The 18,711-nt window shown below is 39.1% G+C and overlaps 1 long non-coding RNA gene across 1 annotated transcript in view; it reads right to left on the reverse strand.

The window, feature by feature from the left end:
- The window catches only part of LOC309637585, a 418,822-nt gene that overhangs the window by 48,278 nt on the left and 351,833 nt on the right, over positions 1-18,711 (reverse strand). The gene's annotated exons all lie outside the window — the stretch shown is intronic.

Raw genomic sequence — 18,711 nt, forward strand, 5'->3', positions numbered from 1 at the left:
GAGACACACTGAAGTTTAGAACAACTGTGCTAGCTGGATGCATAAACACAAATAAAAGAACTTCGTTTGTCAGCTTCTTGGTTGCAGACAACAGACATGGACAGCAGCTATCTTAAGTAAAAAGGGAATGAATCAATTGGAAGGAGATCAAGGGCTTACAGAATTAAAAGCAGGCTAGAAAAGCAGGCTTGGAAAACAGAAAGCAAGGACATTTCAGAGGCTTGGCAGCAGGAGCTGTAGCTTAGGTCTGGTCAAGACACCACCAAATTTTCAACCTCCAATGGTTTCCACCATCTTTGCATCATGCGTGTGAGATAGGTCGTGTATTTGTGGGGGGGAGGGCAACGTTTGACCTCTTCTGTTTCTGTTTTAGGAAACAGCAGTGAGAGGTAGCTTCTGGGAATAGCCATCCTTTTCTACCAGCCCCACAATTACAAATAATGGAGAATCCCTCCACAGGAGAGGTCAAAATACTACTCAGAAAGTGTGTGTGATGAAGTGAAAGAGGGAGAGATTGAATACTCAACAGCATCCAAATAACCATCATTCCTAGAGTAAAATAGTCTCCAAAGTGGACAATCTAGGGGAGCGGTATTAGTTGAGAAGGGGATATTAATATATATTACTTGGGATTCTTCTGTAAGGAAGATGTATTTCTTCTTCCTAATTTACTTATTTATTTCTCATTTTTTTTCATATCCTTATGGACACATAAATATTTATGTTACTCTTTGGGTTATAATCCAGTGCTGCTGTTACTTATCTTGTTGCTCAGTTGTTTTAACTTTGGCCATTGGGAGCTCTTTCAGATTGGCTCCTATGTCCTCTCTTCAAATTAGTCTCGGGACTAGACTAATCATAACCTTCTTGAAGGTTATGATTGTGTCTTGCATGACTTTACGATATGAATAATGCCTTATCCGTAGATGTCACTGGGTTGGAAGTTAAAAGTCCAAGTTATTCTTCTAATGTAGCAGATACTCTTGAGTGTGAGCTTGTGCAACAAGTAGCTTTTCTCTAGGACAGTAACAGGTGCAGAGAGTTGAATGATTTCTAATGCATATCCTGATGCATGATGCCATTCCATTTCCCCACCACCCTGTGAAGGTCGTGTTCAAAATACTTGATAACCAGTATTGGTATGAGCACCACTGACCAGTCAAGGCCCACACTGGCCTTGGCAGTGGAGCAGGGCCTCAGGGGCTCTCTGCAGGGTCAGGCTTCAACTCTTTAGCTGCTGAAGAGGTCTAGGTCCAGTCCAGGAGATTCTGAGAAATAAACCTGGGTGTCTAGGACAGCAGTTTGGGGACAGTTATCAGGCATGAGTCAAGGGATGTAGTTCTGTGCCAGTCACTGCAAAAATATCTAAATATTTTAACATTTGGTATAGCCACATTGGTGTATACCAGAACATAACGACTGAGAACTTTCCCTGTCTATAAGGCAGGGGTTAATATGCCCATTTTATAAATTGAAATCAAATAATGTGCCCAAGGCTGCAGTTAGAGGTAAGCCTAGATTTTCCAATAGTGTTCTGTTCACAACACCATAAAATTTGGAAATTAAGGAAATTAATTTGAATTTTGAAAGTAAACCAGATTCAAATGCACCTTCTACCTTTCTCAGAATTCCTCCTCATGGTATAAAAGGGCACATTATTGCATTCAAATTCTAAACCAAAGATGCTCAAATTGACACCTGACACTTTGATTAGACTTCCTGTTTACAGGGGGGAGAAAAGGTACTTTTTCCTGTCTTTTTTGATGTACACCAAGTATTAAAGTATGTTTCCCTATTTTCCAACCTGGAACTCCATCCTTCTGCAAGAATGCTCTGCTCCCTGGAGCTGGCAGGTCTCTAAAGGCTTAATGTCAGTGGTGGCCACGTGACTTCCTCCTTAATCTACTTCATTGGACCATCTGTAGCTCTGCACAGCCAAGGTTGATAAGAGGTTGCTGTTCTCATTGGGCGTATTTTTAAATTCTTCATTTCATCCTTCATTCTGCAGACCAGATCCTCATCCCTGGGTAGATGTACAGGTTTACACTTTCTGCCTTCCAACAAGGGAGTCAAATCAATGCATACACCTGTGTAAATGGATGTATATGTGTGTGTATGTGTGTGCATCTGTGTGTAGGGGATTGTGGATTGTGGGCTCAATTTTACTTTTTGCTGACTCGTTCAAAAGCCCAGAGGTCCTAACTTTGAACAGGTGTAATTAAATTTTTTAAAAAGCCTTAGCAGATATCTGTACGGGAAGATGATATTATCCATCACTCTGTGTGAAAATTGAATATTTACTCTTTTTAATGTGATATGCAGGAAAGATCACTGCAATGCATTGGGCTGTGGTTAGGCATCCAGTAAAAATAACCCAATTGTTTTTCTATACATTTTATATGGAGGTGGAGGTAGATGGTAATGAGTTTACTTTGGGAGAGTGTGATTATTCAATTTCTAAATTTGGTAACTCTGCCTCTTTTTTTTTAATGATAGGAATTATCAATGGGCTTCAAATAATTGTGCTCATGTGGAGACTCTGAACACAATATTGATACTGTTCATTTTAAGTAAGAGAAGGTCTTCAGATCCCTCTAGAAGCAGGCCAAGGCCTTTCTTTAAAAATATCCAAACTGAATCAATTGCCACTAACTACAAAGGTTATGCTTTATATTAATATCATTCCCTTAACAGAGTATCTAATGAATGTTTAAATGTTCCTCCTGGACCTGATTTGCAAGATTTTCCACAGCCAGGCTCCCTCCTCTGGATCCTCCACTGTTCTCAGTATCTACTAGAACCTTTCCTCCTTGGGTCTTCTAGGAGGAACAGGGCCAGTGAAGATGCAATCCTCACAGAAGATGCAGCAGTAGGCAACCATGTTCAGAGACAGCATGTTTAATTTCTAAGCCTGGAAGTTCCCATCTTAAAAAGGGAAATAATAGTAGCACCTACCTTATGAGGTTGTGTTGTAAAATAAATGAGATAACTGATAAAAGTTTCCTTACCCAGAGTTAATGTTCAATGCATATCAGCTAGCATTATTGTTGTGTTCAGTCCTTTGGGGCCAGGGCTGACTGGACCGTAACGTAAGTAAGGGAAACCAGCATCCTATGTCAAGGATGACGTAACTTGATAAGTCCTCAGAGGACTTACTAAGTCCTCTTGATACTAAGAGGAAAAGCTATTCTTTGTAGACACTAAAGCTGTAAGGTCAGGATGTAGAAGAAAGGTCACAGTGGGAACTGTGATGAACCATAGAAAAACTTAATCTCTAGGCTTCTCTGATTTCTGCCTTCTGTGAACACTTTTTGGACTATTCAGTTTACTCATTTGGTCATACAGTTTTGTTACTTTTGACTTTTGAATGCGTGTGTGTTGGTTTTGTGTCTCTGTGTCATTTAGGGTCCAGACAAGAAAACTGCAATTACTCTAGGTGTCTCAAACGGAGGAATTAATATAGAGGGTTGGTTACACAGGTGATGAAAAAGCTGAAAAGTGATACAGGGGACATGAGATTAGAGATAGTGGGACGCTAGTCCCAGCCCTAGGACTGGAGAGAGGAAGTTTCCAAATAAGTTATTTGATATAAGTTAGCAAAGCCCAGTATTTGGGGCCATATGCTGGAAGCTGCCAGGCAGGAACTGGGGTCGGGAAGAGACGGGCTATCCTGCAGAAAGGAAACTACAAAGCAGATACAACCATCTCAGAGGTACCCTGTGAAGCAGAGAGTAAAGAGGAAGTATAGCAGCTTCTGCCCTCCTCTTGTCCTTCAGTCTTGCATCAATGCCTGCCATTGGCCAAACTGCCTGAAAGCCAGAGGCAGTCAACAGAGCCAGAGGCAGTCAACAGAGTCTGAGGAATGTCATTCCCTAAGGAATGGAGCTGAGAGCAAAAAGGCACAGGACCAACAAGGGCCCAACCATATAAGCTGCCCCATGTCATCTCTGGTGTCTGCTGGGTGTTCCCTCTCTGTAAAGCTTTATCCTTGTGGTAGACATGTATTATTGCCTCTGTTTGAGGTGTGATTCTCTCTCTAAAGATAAGAGCTATGAGAAGAGGAGCACTGAAATTCCGTAGTCAAATTCAAGAGAACAGGCTTAAAAGTAAAAAGGATATTTTTAAACTCATAGAACTCTGCAGCTCATGTCTCATGTTTTCCAGCTACAACCTGATGACTCAGAAGATTTTGGGGGGGGTGTTGTTTTAGCAAACCTTGATTATTGATGTGATCAGCCCTTTCTACCGAATCTGGAGGGAATGATTAGCAGGAAGCTAGCTGTGAACTGAACAAGATAACTTTGCACTCAAAAGGGATTCATTTTGCATCCTTAATCTCAAGGATATTTTAAATAGCATTGAAATAAATGCACACAACCTGTGTTGGTGATGGATTCTGAATTTTGCATATGTAATTACTTTCCCAGTTACTTCGATGTGTGTGTGTGTGTGTGTGTGTGTGTGTGTGTGTGTGTGTATTAATCACATCTGGATTAAAATATCAAAGCAATTGAAAACCCCAGGCAGTTCTTACATTGTGAAAGCTAATTTTAGTTCATCTATGCAGTGTCAGAAATTATATCTGCTTGTAGACTGTTACTTTGTGACACAGCTTTTGCCATTTCCATTGCCTCGTGGCAGAGAGGTAGATATCAACAGGACTGGCCATTAACATTCTGCTATTGCTAGACACAAACTAGTAAAGCGAGCTAGACGTCTTCAACATCTGGAAACCCTAAGGAAACTCCGTCCAAGCATAGTATTAACTCATTCTGACACTTGTTCCTTTGTTCACGCTTTGCCTTGAGGAGTTCACCCACAGTGTATTTATTATTAAACCAATCCTTGTAAGAGTTATCACCTTACTGACAAACAAATCAAAGACTTACTGAGTTTTGGGCTGAAAATATCCCTGGATGTCCATGGAGACTGGGATTACATAGCCATGAACTCCATGGTTTGTAACATAACATGCTACATTTCACACATTGTCTCTAAGGTTACCCCTTGTTTAAAAAAATATTATCCTTCCTGCCATGTCTAGGTGGAATCAGTCCAGCCATATGAATGTAGGTGTAGCCTGTTTTGGAAGATCCAGAGGAGGTTCCCCAACTCTCCGCATTTCCATCTCACCATCAGTTCCTGAATATGGGGTCCAGCGGAAAACTTACATCTTATCTTTCACTCCTTTGAGTGTGTGAGGCATTTAGAGTTGGATACTGGTGGTGTGTCTGCCAGGCCCATTTTAACCCTCTTCCTCTGATAATCGCCCCTCTCCATACATGCAGAGGATTGGACCCCAGGCAGCTGTGTTTCTACAACTTGACTTCATCCACATTAATTGGACCAGAGTGGTCAGTCACATGACCCATTTAGGGCCAATGGGTTTCTCTATCCCTAGAATTTACAACTGACAGACTGCTCTTCAGGGTGGTCTGGTGCCCTGAACCAAGAAGATATTACCTAGGAAGATATAAGTGGCTATTTCAGCCAAGGGCGTGAAGTTGAGGAATTACATGAAAAGAGAGGAGAGAACAAAGAAGATATGTAGAGAAAAGCCAAAGAAAAAGAGCTGAAAGTATTGCCTGGTGAATTCATTATCTCTTATTGTACAACAAATCACCCCAAAATGACCAACATTTAATAGCTCACATAGTTTCTAGGTTCAGGAATCTGAGACTGACTTAGCTGGATATTTGTGACTCAGGATCTCTCATGAGTGTGCAGTCAAGATGTCAGCTGGGGCTGGAGAATGCACTTCCAAACTCACTCTGTAGCTATTGGCAGGAGGTTTCTGTTCCTTGCCCTATGATCCTCTCCATTGTGTTGCTTACTTGACGTGGCAGCTGACTCCCCCAAGAGCTGAGAGACAGAGAGAGAGAGAGTGCACCTGAGATGGTGGTGGACCTTAATTCTCCTCCTCTAGAGTGTGTGCTTGACTTGGTGCCTCTTCCAAAGAAAAAATTATGGAAAGGGAAAAATAGTAACTATACAGTGGAGAAATATGGTAGACATCAGCTTAACCAAACAATCAAGGTTGACATCACTAATGATAAGTCATGTTGATATGATATACTCCTGATATGATGAGAAGCTTACCTCACCTTGTGGTATTCTTCCCCAAATCCATAATCCCAGACTAGCTCTGAGAAGACAGCAGACAAACCCAAATTGAGAGACATTCTACAAGATACCTGTCCAATACTCAAAAGTTATAAGGTCTTAAAAAAAAAAAAAAAAAGACTGAGAAACTGTCACAGACTTTAGGAGATTAAGGATATTTGATGAATAAATTCAATGTGGTATCCTGGATTAGATGCTGGAACAGAAAAAGAACATTAGTAGGAAAACTGGGAAAATCTGAATGAAGACTATGGTTTAATTAATAGTATTAATTTCTTAGTTTTGACAAATGTACCATGGCTATGTTAACATAAGGGAAAGCTGTGTGAATGTGATGTGGAAACTCTCGGTACTATCTTTGCAACTTTTCTGTAAATGTAAAATTATCCCAAAAGTAAAAAAACAAATTTTTTTTAACTAAAAAAAATCCTCGAAAACCAAACAACTAACCAACCAAACAAAAAATGTGCAAAGTGACAAGCCCTGGGTGGGACGAAAACTTTTAGGAAAGAGATCTAGGTTAGACTTGTATGTGGGTGGATGGAATGGTCCAAGAAAGCTTCTTAGAGAAAAAAGGGGCTGATGGCCTACAAAAGAGAGTGAAAAATATAGCTGTAGCATCATGAAATACTCAGATAACTTCCAATAGAATTGAATAAGCTCAGCAAAATGGGGTGGCCATGGTGGTGATGCATGGGGTGAGAGAGAGAATCACATAAACAATGCTAGAGAGATAGTCCCGGGCTCTTTGGTTAACACTGACACAGCATTGACTTTCTGTAGGAGACTGTAATAGTCAGCTTGGGATGCCATAACAAAATACCATAGACTAAGTGGTTTATACAACAGAAATTTATTTCTCACAATTCTGGAGACTTGGATAGTCCAGGATCAGGGTGCCAACCTGGTTAGGTTTCGACCAGGACTCTCTTCCTGACTTGCAGATGGCCGCCTTCTCGCTGCATCCTCATATAGTGGAGAGAGGTGGAGAGAGGGCTCTCTGGTGTCTCTTCTCAGAAGGGCACTAATCCCATCATAAGGCCCGCACCCTCATAACCTCATATAAACCTAATTACTTACCAAATGCCCCATCTCAAGTATACATCTGATAGGATTAGGGCATCAACATATGAATTTGAGGTGGGGGAGGGACACAAACATTCAGTCCATAACAGAGATCTTTTGAGACAGTGGTATCTACCTCTGGGATAGATATACCCCATGATATGCTGAGGTTATAAAAATACATATCCCTAAATCTCAGTGGCTTAAATAAAACTTTATTTCTCATTTATGCTCCATGTCCATCATGGGTTGGAGCTGGGGGGAGGCTGTGTTTCTTGTCATCCTCACTTGGGGACCCAGGCCATAAGGAGTCTCTACCATCAGTGATTGCTGTAGATAAGGGAAGAGAATGTGACAGATCACTGACCATTAAAGGCTTCTGCCTGGATGTGACATGACTTGCTTTCATTCACATTTTTTTGGCCAAAGCAAGACACATGGCCAAGTCTAACTTCAAGGGTATGGGAAGTTCAGTCTTACCATGTGCCTGGAAGAAGGAAAATGGAATACTGGTGAACCGTCCTGAAGATCACCAAGGAATCCATGGAAGAGCGCCACAGGGAGTGTCACTGTCCTTCTGCCTTCTCATCCCCTTCTGCTTCCTCCTTTTTACTTCCCTCCTTCTTATCTTTATATCTTTTTCATCCTTTTTTCTCTCTTTCTTCCCCCTCATTCCCTTTCCTTAATTTAAACAATTATTTTCTAATCACAAAAGTGATATATTTAAACTGCAAAAAAATTCAAATAACACTGAAACATAAAAAAATTGCTTACTTCTTTTCTTCTGCCAGAGATGACCACTCTTAACAGTTAGGATGGGGAACCTAATTCCAGATCATTTTTTTACACAATGCAATTATAAATATTACATTACGTTTTAAGTTTACAAAAGTAAGATCACACAATACATAGCATTTTGTGAAGTGCAGTTTTTACTTAACAGTATATCCTGGACACCTTTCCGTATTTTTAAGTCAGGAAACAAAAAAAATGACTACACAACAGTAACAGCAATCATTTGTTGAATACCTAGGTTGTGCACACCACTGTTTTAGGGATGGGGTTCTCACCATGAAACAAGATCCTGTTTCTGTTCTTAAGATTTTTATATTCTATTGAGAACAGATCTGTGCCTGGTCCTGCCTCTGTCACCAGCAGTTGTGAGACCTTAGCCAGATATCTTGGCATTATTGGGCCTGTGTGTGTTTGTGTGTGTGTGTGTTTTAAACAACAACAAAAATCAAGGGGTGGGCCGTATGTTCTCACTCTACCTATGAGTCTAGTTCTAACTGTATTAGGACTTGTGTTTTTGTTGTTGCCAACAATAGACACTGACTCTCACCAAGTAAAGCAAAAAGAAGGAACTAACTGGAAGAATATTGTGAGACTTGGAGACCAGAAGGAAGAGTTGAACAATCATGTCTGGGGAAGGGCAGGAACCAGGGGTCCTTGGGAGATCTCTGTAGCAGGAACCCATGGGTTGATTTTGTAGGGTACTGCTATCAGATGTCTCAGCTCCAGTGGTCTTCCCTCCTGGGGTTTCTGTAGGAGATTCAGCTTTCTGGATGAGAGAAGCTTTTTGGTATAGCTTGGGTCAGCAGTTCACTCCTTTGACCAGAGGGAGTTGGGTACTGTTGATTGACAGATGTACCAATACCACATGTGATGGAGGTGGGGCAGTTCCCCAAAGGGAAAGGGAGGTGCTCTTAAGAGAAGAAGGAAAAAAGGAAGGAAGGCTGACTCAATCAAAAAACTGATGTTCACTGCACTAATTTCCTTCTTTTTCCCCATCCTGTTCCTATCTTTTTTTCCCATTTTCTTTTTCTTTTCTTTTTTCCCTTTTTTTTTTGTTTTTTGAAGTATAGTTGGTTTACAGTGTTGTATTAGTTTCAGGTATACAGAAAAGTGATTCAGATTCTTTTCCCTTATAGCTTATTACAAGATATTGAGTATATTTCCCTGTGCTATACAGTAGGTCCTTGTTGATTATCTCTTTTATATATTAGTGTGTATATGTTAATCCCAAACTCCTAGTTTATCCCCCCTCCCTTTCCACTTTGGTAACCATAAGTTTGTTTTCTCTATCTGTGAGTCTATTTCTGTTTTGTAAATGAGTTCATATGTGTTCTTTTTTAAGATTCCATATATAAGCAATATCATATATTTGTCTTTCTCTTTCTGACTTACTTCACTTAGTATGATCATCTCTAGGTCCCTCCATGTTGCTGCAAATGGCGTTATTTCATTCTTTCTTCTTTTATGGCTGAGCTGTTCCTGTCTTTTTCTCTCTCGTTTCCTATTCTGAATTTTCTGCTTTTATTCTGCCCATCACTGTCTTAGGTTTGGCAGCCAGTGACAGGCTTTGTGTAATTGAGCTTGCCGGGTTCCAGTGTCTGGGGGTTTCTCATCTCTACTTTGATGACTCTAAGAAAATGTCTTCTGCATAGATGTTTGAACTGCAGCACATTCACCTGTTTTTCAACAAAAAGAGTCTCAGTAATATCGCAGTACTCCATACCTTTCATGTTTTCCTGAACATCGGAATTGAAAACTCCTAAATTTACTTACGGCACTGTTTATAACAGTGAAAACTGGATACAAACAAAATGATCAAGAAGACGTTGATTAGATAGTCATAACATCTCTTGTACAGCTATATCATAGGGTGACTCAACTCTTTTTTTTTTCCTTCTTTAATTATTAGTTAATCCTTGGAGAATCTGAGAAGAAATGAGGCCTCCCTCTCTAGAAAAATGTGCATGCACTGTCCATACAATGTCTCATAAATGTTTTGGGTATTTGCAAACTCAGTAAAAATTTACCTCTAAATCCAGGAGTTGTTATGAAAACCACTTTATATCCTCTTGATGTAATGGAATACTGTGTAGGCTTAATAATTATGATGAGTATATTTTTAATATAAAAGGCTGTTCAAAATATACTATGTAAAGAAAAATCGGTTACAAAAGAAGAGAATAGTGTGTGTGCGTGTGTGTGTGTGTGTGTGTGTGTGTGTGTGTGTGTGTAGTAACACTAGTAATACATTTGGACAGCTGTCCAGGAAAATACTAAGTGTATTTCTCTCTGGTGGTTCAGTTACAGATAATTTTTTTCTTTTTGTTTATTGTAGTCTTTTCCAAGTCTTCTAAAATGAATATATATTGCTCGTGAATATTTTAAAAAGGGAGTATGATAAAGGAAATATATACTTTAGTCATTTATGGCTCAGCTTTTTTATGCTGTCTGGTTTTCACGGCTCTTTGATTAACTGTAGAAATAATTGGGAAGCGTGGATAAAAGAAGGCCCTATGTCAAGCACTAAAGCGAATCCTAAGGGTTAAATCTATAATTTATCACTTTTTCTCATCGTAATCATTGCCGTTCTTGTTACTGACCCAAATGGCAAATTTAAAATAACCATTTTCCCCTTTACTTTCAAAAGCCATATATGTATGTTGTTACAAAATAAGACATTACAAAATGTGTGATTTTGAAAGTGAAATTTCTTTATAATTCCTCCTTCAGCCCCAATAATAGCCATTAATGGTTTAATTTATATACACCATCACACGCACACACACACACAGAGACACACGCAAAGTTTGTTCCCTAAATGAAAATAGAATTGACATATGTTGTTTGCAATGTGCTTTTTTTCACATAAAATTTATTTTGGACATCTTTCTATGTCTGCCCATAGAGCTCATTCTCACTGTCTCACTTGCATAGAATTCAGCTGTAAGAATGCATCATAATTTAACTATAGCCTCTGTGCCATGGACCCAGTTTTCCAAAATAATGAAAAACATTGAAAAAAAAATTCTTGTGTATACATCTTCACACCTTTGTGAGAGTATTTCTGTAGTATAGATTCCTAGAAATGGAATTCGTGTTCTTACTTTTTTCCCAGGTAACTGATTTGCAGTCCCCATTTCTTAGTTAGTTTGTGTGTCCTACTGAAATGGTAGCAGAGTACAAAGGGCTGAGCCATCCCAGGTGGCTGTGGATTGAAGGTACTCAAGATTCCTGCTTGATCAAACAGCTTAAATATTAAGAAAACATGATTTTCTGAGTCTGTAGCAGGTTGAAAAGTGTGTTTGCTTTAATTGTCAGTCAGAGGAAAATATATCCCAGGAGGGTGTATGTCTCCACCCCATCCTTTCCTCTAGTCTATTTGAGAGGCAGAGAAGTCTAGTGTCTACTTCTCTGGTGATATGAAGGACAAGTAAGGCTGTCACTCGGGATGACTATGTTTACAGTGAAAAGAGAGAAGGATCATTCCAAAAACTTCTTGTTTTTCGGTTATTCAAGATATCTGGATTACTAAAATACTAATGGTAAACTTGGCCTCAAAGGTGTCAAATGCTATTTATCCTCCCCTCCCATATTGGCAGAAAACTGCCTCCAAATCAAAAAGTATCCCTTCTCAAGCCCTGCAAGTTAAGAATCCGCCCCCCCCACACCCGACCCAGACAAAAATGTTTATAGACGTCAAACCAAAATGTATCCATAGAGTAATAGAAATAAAGTTACACACAGTATCATACAGATGTATCTTTAAAAGAATTTTGAGTAGAAGAATCAAGATACAAGAGAATTCACATTGTGTAATTTCTGATTATTTATCTACTGCTGCATAACAAATTACTCCAAAGTTTCTTGGTTTAAGACAACAGAAATTATTTATCACTGATCATGGTTTTTGTGGGTCAGAGATTTGGGAGTGGATTGGAGTGTTTCTGGCTCAGGGGTGCTCATGAAGTTGTAGCCAAATGCCCTTTGGGGCTACAGTCATCTGAAGGCTTGGCTTGGGCTGGGAGATCCACTTCTAAGGTGGTTCAATCACAAGGCTGGCTAGTTGGTGCTGGCTGTTGGTGGGAGACCTCAGTTCCTGTCCACATGGGCCTCTTCTAGTTTCCTCATGGTCCCTTCAGATTGAACAATCTGAAAGTACGCAGAAGTTGCAATGAACTTTTTTGATAGCCTTAGAGTTTGGTCACACAAACCAGTCCTGATTCAATGTAGGGAGAGATCACCAGGAGACCAGGATCACTGGGGGCCATCTTGGAAGCTGGTTAGCATAATTTATGTAAAGCCCCCAAATAGGCAAGAATAAACTATATTGCTTAGGGTGGCATATTTAGGTGTTAAAACTATAGAAGAAAAGAAGAAATGATTACTGTAAAAGTGGTTACCTCTTTGAGGGAAGAAGTTGTAAGTGGACAAATATCATTATTTGTAAAAGAATACATTTGTGTTTTGTGCACATTTCCAAACTGTAATTTATTTCATAATTGCAAGAAAAGATCTTTAAAAAAAAAAGAGAATTGACATTGGAAACAAAGTGTTCTGTTCTCTTTTGTGCCTCAAACATAGATTGGTGGATTCCTAAAGGCTAAGTTAAGGTATGGTCAAAAGAGGAACAGAAACAACGATGGCAACAATCCACAGTAATAATAATATAAACTTAGCCAAGAGTTCTTTTTTCATTGTTTTAATTATTATTTATTTATTTATTCATTTATGGCTGTGTTGGGTCTTCGTTTCTGTGCGAGGGCTTTCTCTAGTTGTGACAAGCGGGGGCCACTCTTCATCGCGGTGCGCGGGCCTCTCACTATTGTGGCCTCTCTTGTTGCGGAGCACAGGCTCCAGACGCGCAGGCTCAGTAGTTGTGGCTCACGGGCCCAGTTGCTCCGCGGCATGTGGGATCTTCCCAGACCAGGGCTCGAACCCGTATCCCCTGCATCGGCAGGCGGATTCTCAACCACTGCGCCACCAGGGAAGCCCTAGCCAAGAGTTCTTATGAGTTCCAGACAATATAAAGCAAAGTGCATTATACTGATTTCCTTATTTAATTCTCACTAACACCAATTTGGTTCTATCACCCCATTTTTACATAAAAGGAAATTGAGATTAGGGCGATTTAGGTATCTTACTTAATTAAGGTCACACAGCTGGTTAGCGGTGGAGCCAGAGAATAGAGCCAGCCAGTGGGCCCTTCTGATGCAGAAAAGGAGGTCAGACTATTACTATACATTTAAACCTATTTTTGCTTAAATTGAACAAACTCTGGAAACCTTTAGTGAATCAGTCAACTAGTCTTTCTCAGTATGTGAGTGGCACAGAGTAAGTACTACACAGATATTTTTTAAATGAATAAAGAATTATTTATTTTACTTATTTTACAGAAGTCTTGTGTGGAGTGTGTCATATGCCATTCACTGGTCTCTGTGTTTTACAAGTATTAATTTCTTTGTGGTCCACTCTAATTCAGCGCTAAGAAATAAGTCCCTGGGGACCACCCCTTCTTCATTTGCTCCTAGGCCAGAAGTTTTCTGTTTTTTCCAGCTACTTGACTTTGGTCCCTAGGGTTTGATATTTTAGCATACTACTTTGGCAAACCAATTCAACAGCAGTGCATTGAGTCTTTACTCCTCACTGGGTTCTAGGGGGAAATAAAGATGAATATATTTTCATCTGCAACCTGACAAATGAGTCCTTGTCTTTTAAAACTTTCTGACACTATTTTGTGCTAACATGGTTGGGAACATCAAATCCCTTGAGGTTTACCCCTGCTACCTTCACAACAGGAAATGTGCATGTATCTTGGCTTATTTTGGTTTCTGATTTTAGTTCCTTTAATAAGTGCTAAATGATTCATTCGGTTATTTTCCAGCCTAATATTTTTCCAAATCTCCCACTAGCAAGTCTGAATATGTCCACTTGTTGCTCTAATGAAGAGATCTCAGCTTCCTTATCAGGAATGCTACTGGGATACAGGCTAAATTCTGCTCTGATAAATCAATTCAGACTAGGATAGAGCATTAGTGATGGAGAAGAAATTAGTTATTTTGTTCCATCAATATTTGCCTATGTACAAATGGACACTGTGGAAAACCTTCTGAAAATTCTATTTTCACTTGCAATATCCTTGCTCTCATTACAAAAAGAAACAATGTGAGTTTGCTAAGAAACATACTTTCTTTTACTTGGTGGCTAACCCATTCATTTATTCAATAGACAGTTCTTAAACATCCGTTGTGGGCATGGTTCCAGCCCTCTGGGAGCTCACAGTCTGGGCAGGGAGAGGGGTGCGTTGGCTCTGTGTGTGTGGTGGTGATGGGAGTAGGGTTGTGGGGTGGTGGGAGCTGTGTACAGAAAGTTAAGCAGAAAATTACAATACAGGGTACTGGAGATAGTATATCTAGGGAACTTAGGGATGGGGCCCTTAAACCAACGGGGAACTTGATGAAGGTTGGCAGGGTAGAGCAAGGCTTCTTGGAGAAGGTAACGTTTGAGCTCAGTCTTAAAGGCTAAAGAAGTGTGTAGGCAAAAGAGGAGAGAAAGGTGCTCCAGACAGAGGGAAATGGACTGGCATATTCCAGGAGCTTCAGCAGTTTGGGGTCACTGGAGCTACTTAATATGGAAGTCAGGGAGTGATCTCAGAGGAGGTCCAGAGGGGTAGGAGGATCCAGGACACAGAGAGCTGGGTATCCAATGTGAAAGGGCCTGCTCTTTATTCTGGAGCAATGGGGATCCTAACATTTTAAAATATGGAAAGGACAAGATGAGATTTGTGTTCTAGAAAGAGCCCTCTTGAAAAAATTTCAAAAGCATGCCTGCTTTTTGGCCTAGCAATTCAATTTCTAGGCGATTATTGTGGATGGGAGCAAAGATTTACTTACTAGGATAGGAGCAAAATTACCTGTAATAGTGAAAAATGGAAAACAATCTAAAGGTCCAGTAATACAGAAATTAGAAAAATAAGTTCTAGTATATTTACTGAAATTACCTGTAATAGTGAAAAATGGAAAACAATCTAAAGGTCCAGCAATACAGAAATTAGAAAAATAAGTTCTAGTAAATTTACTGAATGGATAGTATATTTTAAAAATATTAACATGATGTTATAGACAAGGAAAGCCACTTATAATACTACATGAAAGGGAAAAGTAGTTGATGAAATGGTATATTTAGTATGATCTCCTTCTGAATATTTCTTGAAATTATATATATGATATATATATATATTTATATATAATGATATATATATATGCCTAGGTACAAATATCTCTGGATAGTGGTATTATGGGTGTTTAAAATTCTTTCCCTTTTACTTATCTGTATTTTCTAATGAAAAAAATTATTACTTTTCTAAAAGAAAAATATGTTTTAAATATTTTACATACAAGCCAGTAACCTCACTTTGGTAGCTGTTTATAGGAATTCAGAGAAGCAGGAATGCCCACTTTGGAGTGTATATCTCCTCTTTCTGCTATATTATCTCATGGAATGTTTGGTGTTCTCCTTCTTACTTCAGTTCCTGTGGCCGAAGATAACTTGGAACAAGAATGAATGCATGACTTTCACTGATAGCTCTGCATTGGGTTTAGAGTCAAAGTCCAGACGAGGGTCAAACCACTCTTCCTCCATTGCCTTGATAACTGCGGGGTGACAGTCACCTGCTGCCACAGCCTGGCTTTGGGCCTCATGAGCTATAAAAGGCACTTCTTTTTAAAAAAAAATTAAAAATTTTTTTTCTAATTTTAAAAATTGAAGTAGAGTTGATTTATACAGTATTAATTTCAAAAGTACAACATAGTGATTCAATTTTTTATAGATTATACTCCATTTAAAGTTGTTACAAAATGTTGGCTGTATTCCCTATAAAAGGCACTTCTTTGCTTTGAATCTCTCCTTGACGAAATTTTAGTCTCCTCTGAATCCTCTTCCCAACTAGGCCTTGACTTTTGGACTTCCACTTGCATTGACCAATTTTAGCAAGAATCCTGTCAAGTCAGTTTAACCAGCACCTCCCACCCTCAATATCTGATCACCTTTTTCATCCCCGCCATCCCCCAGGAAATATCTGATTACCTGAGCCTGCCTTCAGCAAGAATCCTGTTAGGTCAGTTTAAGCCAAGAATTACACTACACTTTTAGTAATCTTCTACCTGCTGACCACCTTCCGCACCCCAATACACATTCTGTTTCTTGGATATAAATCCCCACCTTTCCTTGTTGTATTTGAAGTTGAGCCCAATATCTTTCCTCTACTGCAAAACCCCACCCATTGCAGTAGTTCCTACACCTATGGAGATAGTCCCCCTGAATAAAGTTGGGCTTACTGTTCTTTAATAAGTGTCAGAATGATCTTTTCTTTAACAGTTCTTAACAAGGTAAAACTCTCCCCAGACCCATTGCTCAGCTCTTAACCCTGGTGACTCTTCAATTGCTCCATTGCAATCAGCTCTTCTTGAGACTCATCAGACTTCCCTTCCTAAATTCATTTAAATTACCCGTCATGTCTTAGCCAGCCCTTTCCTAAGCCATTTATGTTGCCATTTATATTCATATCCAAGCTTCACAAATTTTGCATTGGATTATTTATTAATCATCCTCTTTGCTTTGCTCAAATCAGAACTCAGATAAAGTCTACAAAATGTTTTTGAGTGATATGTCTCTTTTTTTTTCCAGATCATTTTTAAAATCAAGATGTAATTCACATATCTAATATGTCTTTTAAATCTTTAAAAGCCTGTACCAGTTCCTCCTTCCCCTTTATTTCATACTGTTTGTTTTTTGAAGATTTCTCAATGTCTTGTAGAATTTCTCAATATCTGGGTTTGTCTTATTGAATCCTTGTGGTATTATTAACATATTTCTCTCTCATTTTTTTTTTCTGTGAATTGGTGATAGTTTTCATATTTTATAACTTAGATTTCTTCTTTCCTTTCTTTCTTTCTTCCTTTCTTTCTTTCTTTTTTCTTTTTGTTTTCTCTTTCTCTCTCTTCCTTCCTCCCTCCCTCCCTTCCTACTTCCCTTCCTTCCACTTTCTTTCTTTCTTCCCTTCTTTTCTCCTCCAAGAACTCATCTCTTTCTTGCCCTCAGTGGTTGCTCCTTTTTCAGACACTTGTAGTATTTACCTGTCTATCACTTTATTTATCCATGAAATCATTTTCATTCCTATTCCTAAAAAGGCAGGGACCATGTCCTGAGTACAGGGAATGCAGGTGGCTCATCACTGCTATTTCCCCTGTATCTAGCACATAACGTGGCTGGCACAGAATAGGTGCTCCAAAAATAGTTGTTAAGATAAATGAATATAAAAGTATAAATCACACACCAGTTATCACTGCCTAGCATTTGCTACCTTGGGTGTGGTTTCTCATTGTGTTGCAAACCTTGACTCAACTCCTGGACTTCGAGCCTCTTGAGGGCAGGAAGGAAGTCAAACACATTCTTGTAGTCTGGGTACCTAACACAATGCCATGTTCATAACCAGTGCATGTTCAATGCATATTAAAATGGGGACCCTTGCCTATCTATCCTTGCTGGGTTTTTAAAAAAATTTAATTAAATTAATTAATTTATTATACAGCAGGCTTTTAATAGTTATCTATTTTATACATATTAGTGTATATATGTCAATCCCAATCTCCCAATTTACCCCGCCACCACCATCCCCCCTGCCACTTTCCCCCCTTGGTGTCCATATGTTTGTTCTCTACATCTGTGTCTCTATTTCTGCCTTGCAAACTGGTTCATCTGTACCATTTTTCTAGATTCCACATCTATGCGTTAATATATGATATTTGTTTTTCTCTTTCTGACTTACTTCACTCTGTATGACAGTCTCTAGATCCATCCACGTCTCTAAAAATGACCCAGTTTCGTTCCTTTTTATGGCTGAGTAATATTCCATTGTATATATGTACCACAGCTTCTTTATGCATTTGTCTATTGATGGGAATTTAGGTTGCTTCCATGACCTGGCTATTGTAAATAGTGCTGCAGTGAACATTGGGGTGCATGTGTCTTTTTGAATTATGGTTTTCTCTGGGTATATGCCCAGTAGTGGGATTGCTGGGTCATATGGTAATTCTATTTTTAGTTTTTTAAGGAACTTCCATACTGTCCTCCATAGTGGCTGTATCAATTTACATTCCCACCAACAGTGCAAGAGGGTTCCCTTTTCTCCACACCCTCTCCAGCATTTATTGTTTGTAGACTTTTTGATGATGGCCATTCTAACCGGTGTGAGGTGATACCTCATTGTAGTTTTGATTTGCATTTCTCTAATAATTAGTGATATTAAGCAGCTTTTCACGTGCTTCTCGGCCATCTGTATGTCTTCTTTGGAGAAATGTCTATTTAGGTCTTCTGCCCATTTTTGGATTGGGTTGTTTGTTTTTTTAATATTGAGCTGCATGAGCTGTTTATATATTTTGGAGATTAATCCTTTGTCCATTGATTCATTTGCAAATATTTTCTCCCATTCTGAGGGTTGTCTTTTCATCTTGTTTGTATTTTCCTTTGGTGTGCAAAAGATTTTAAGTTTCATTAGGTCCCATTTGTTTATTTTTGTTTTTATTTCCATTACTCTAGGAGGTGGATCAAAAAAGATCTTGCTGTGATTTTTGTCAAAGAGTGTTCTTCCTATGTTTTCCCCTAGGAGTTTTATAGTGTCCTGTCTTACATTTAGATCTTTAATCCATTTTGAGTTTATTTTTGTGTATGGTG

This window comes from Balaenoptera physalus (assembly GCF_965194825.1).
Source record: "Balaenoptera physalus genome assembly, chromosome: 11".
In the NCBI taxonomy this organism is placed as follows: domain Eukaryota; kingdom Metazoa; phylum Chordata; class Mammalia; order Artiodactyla; family Balaenopteridae; genus Balaenoptera; species Balaenoptera physalus.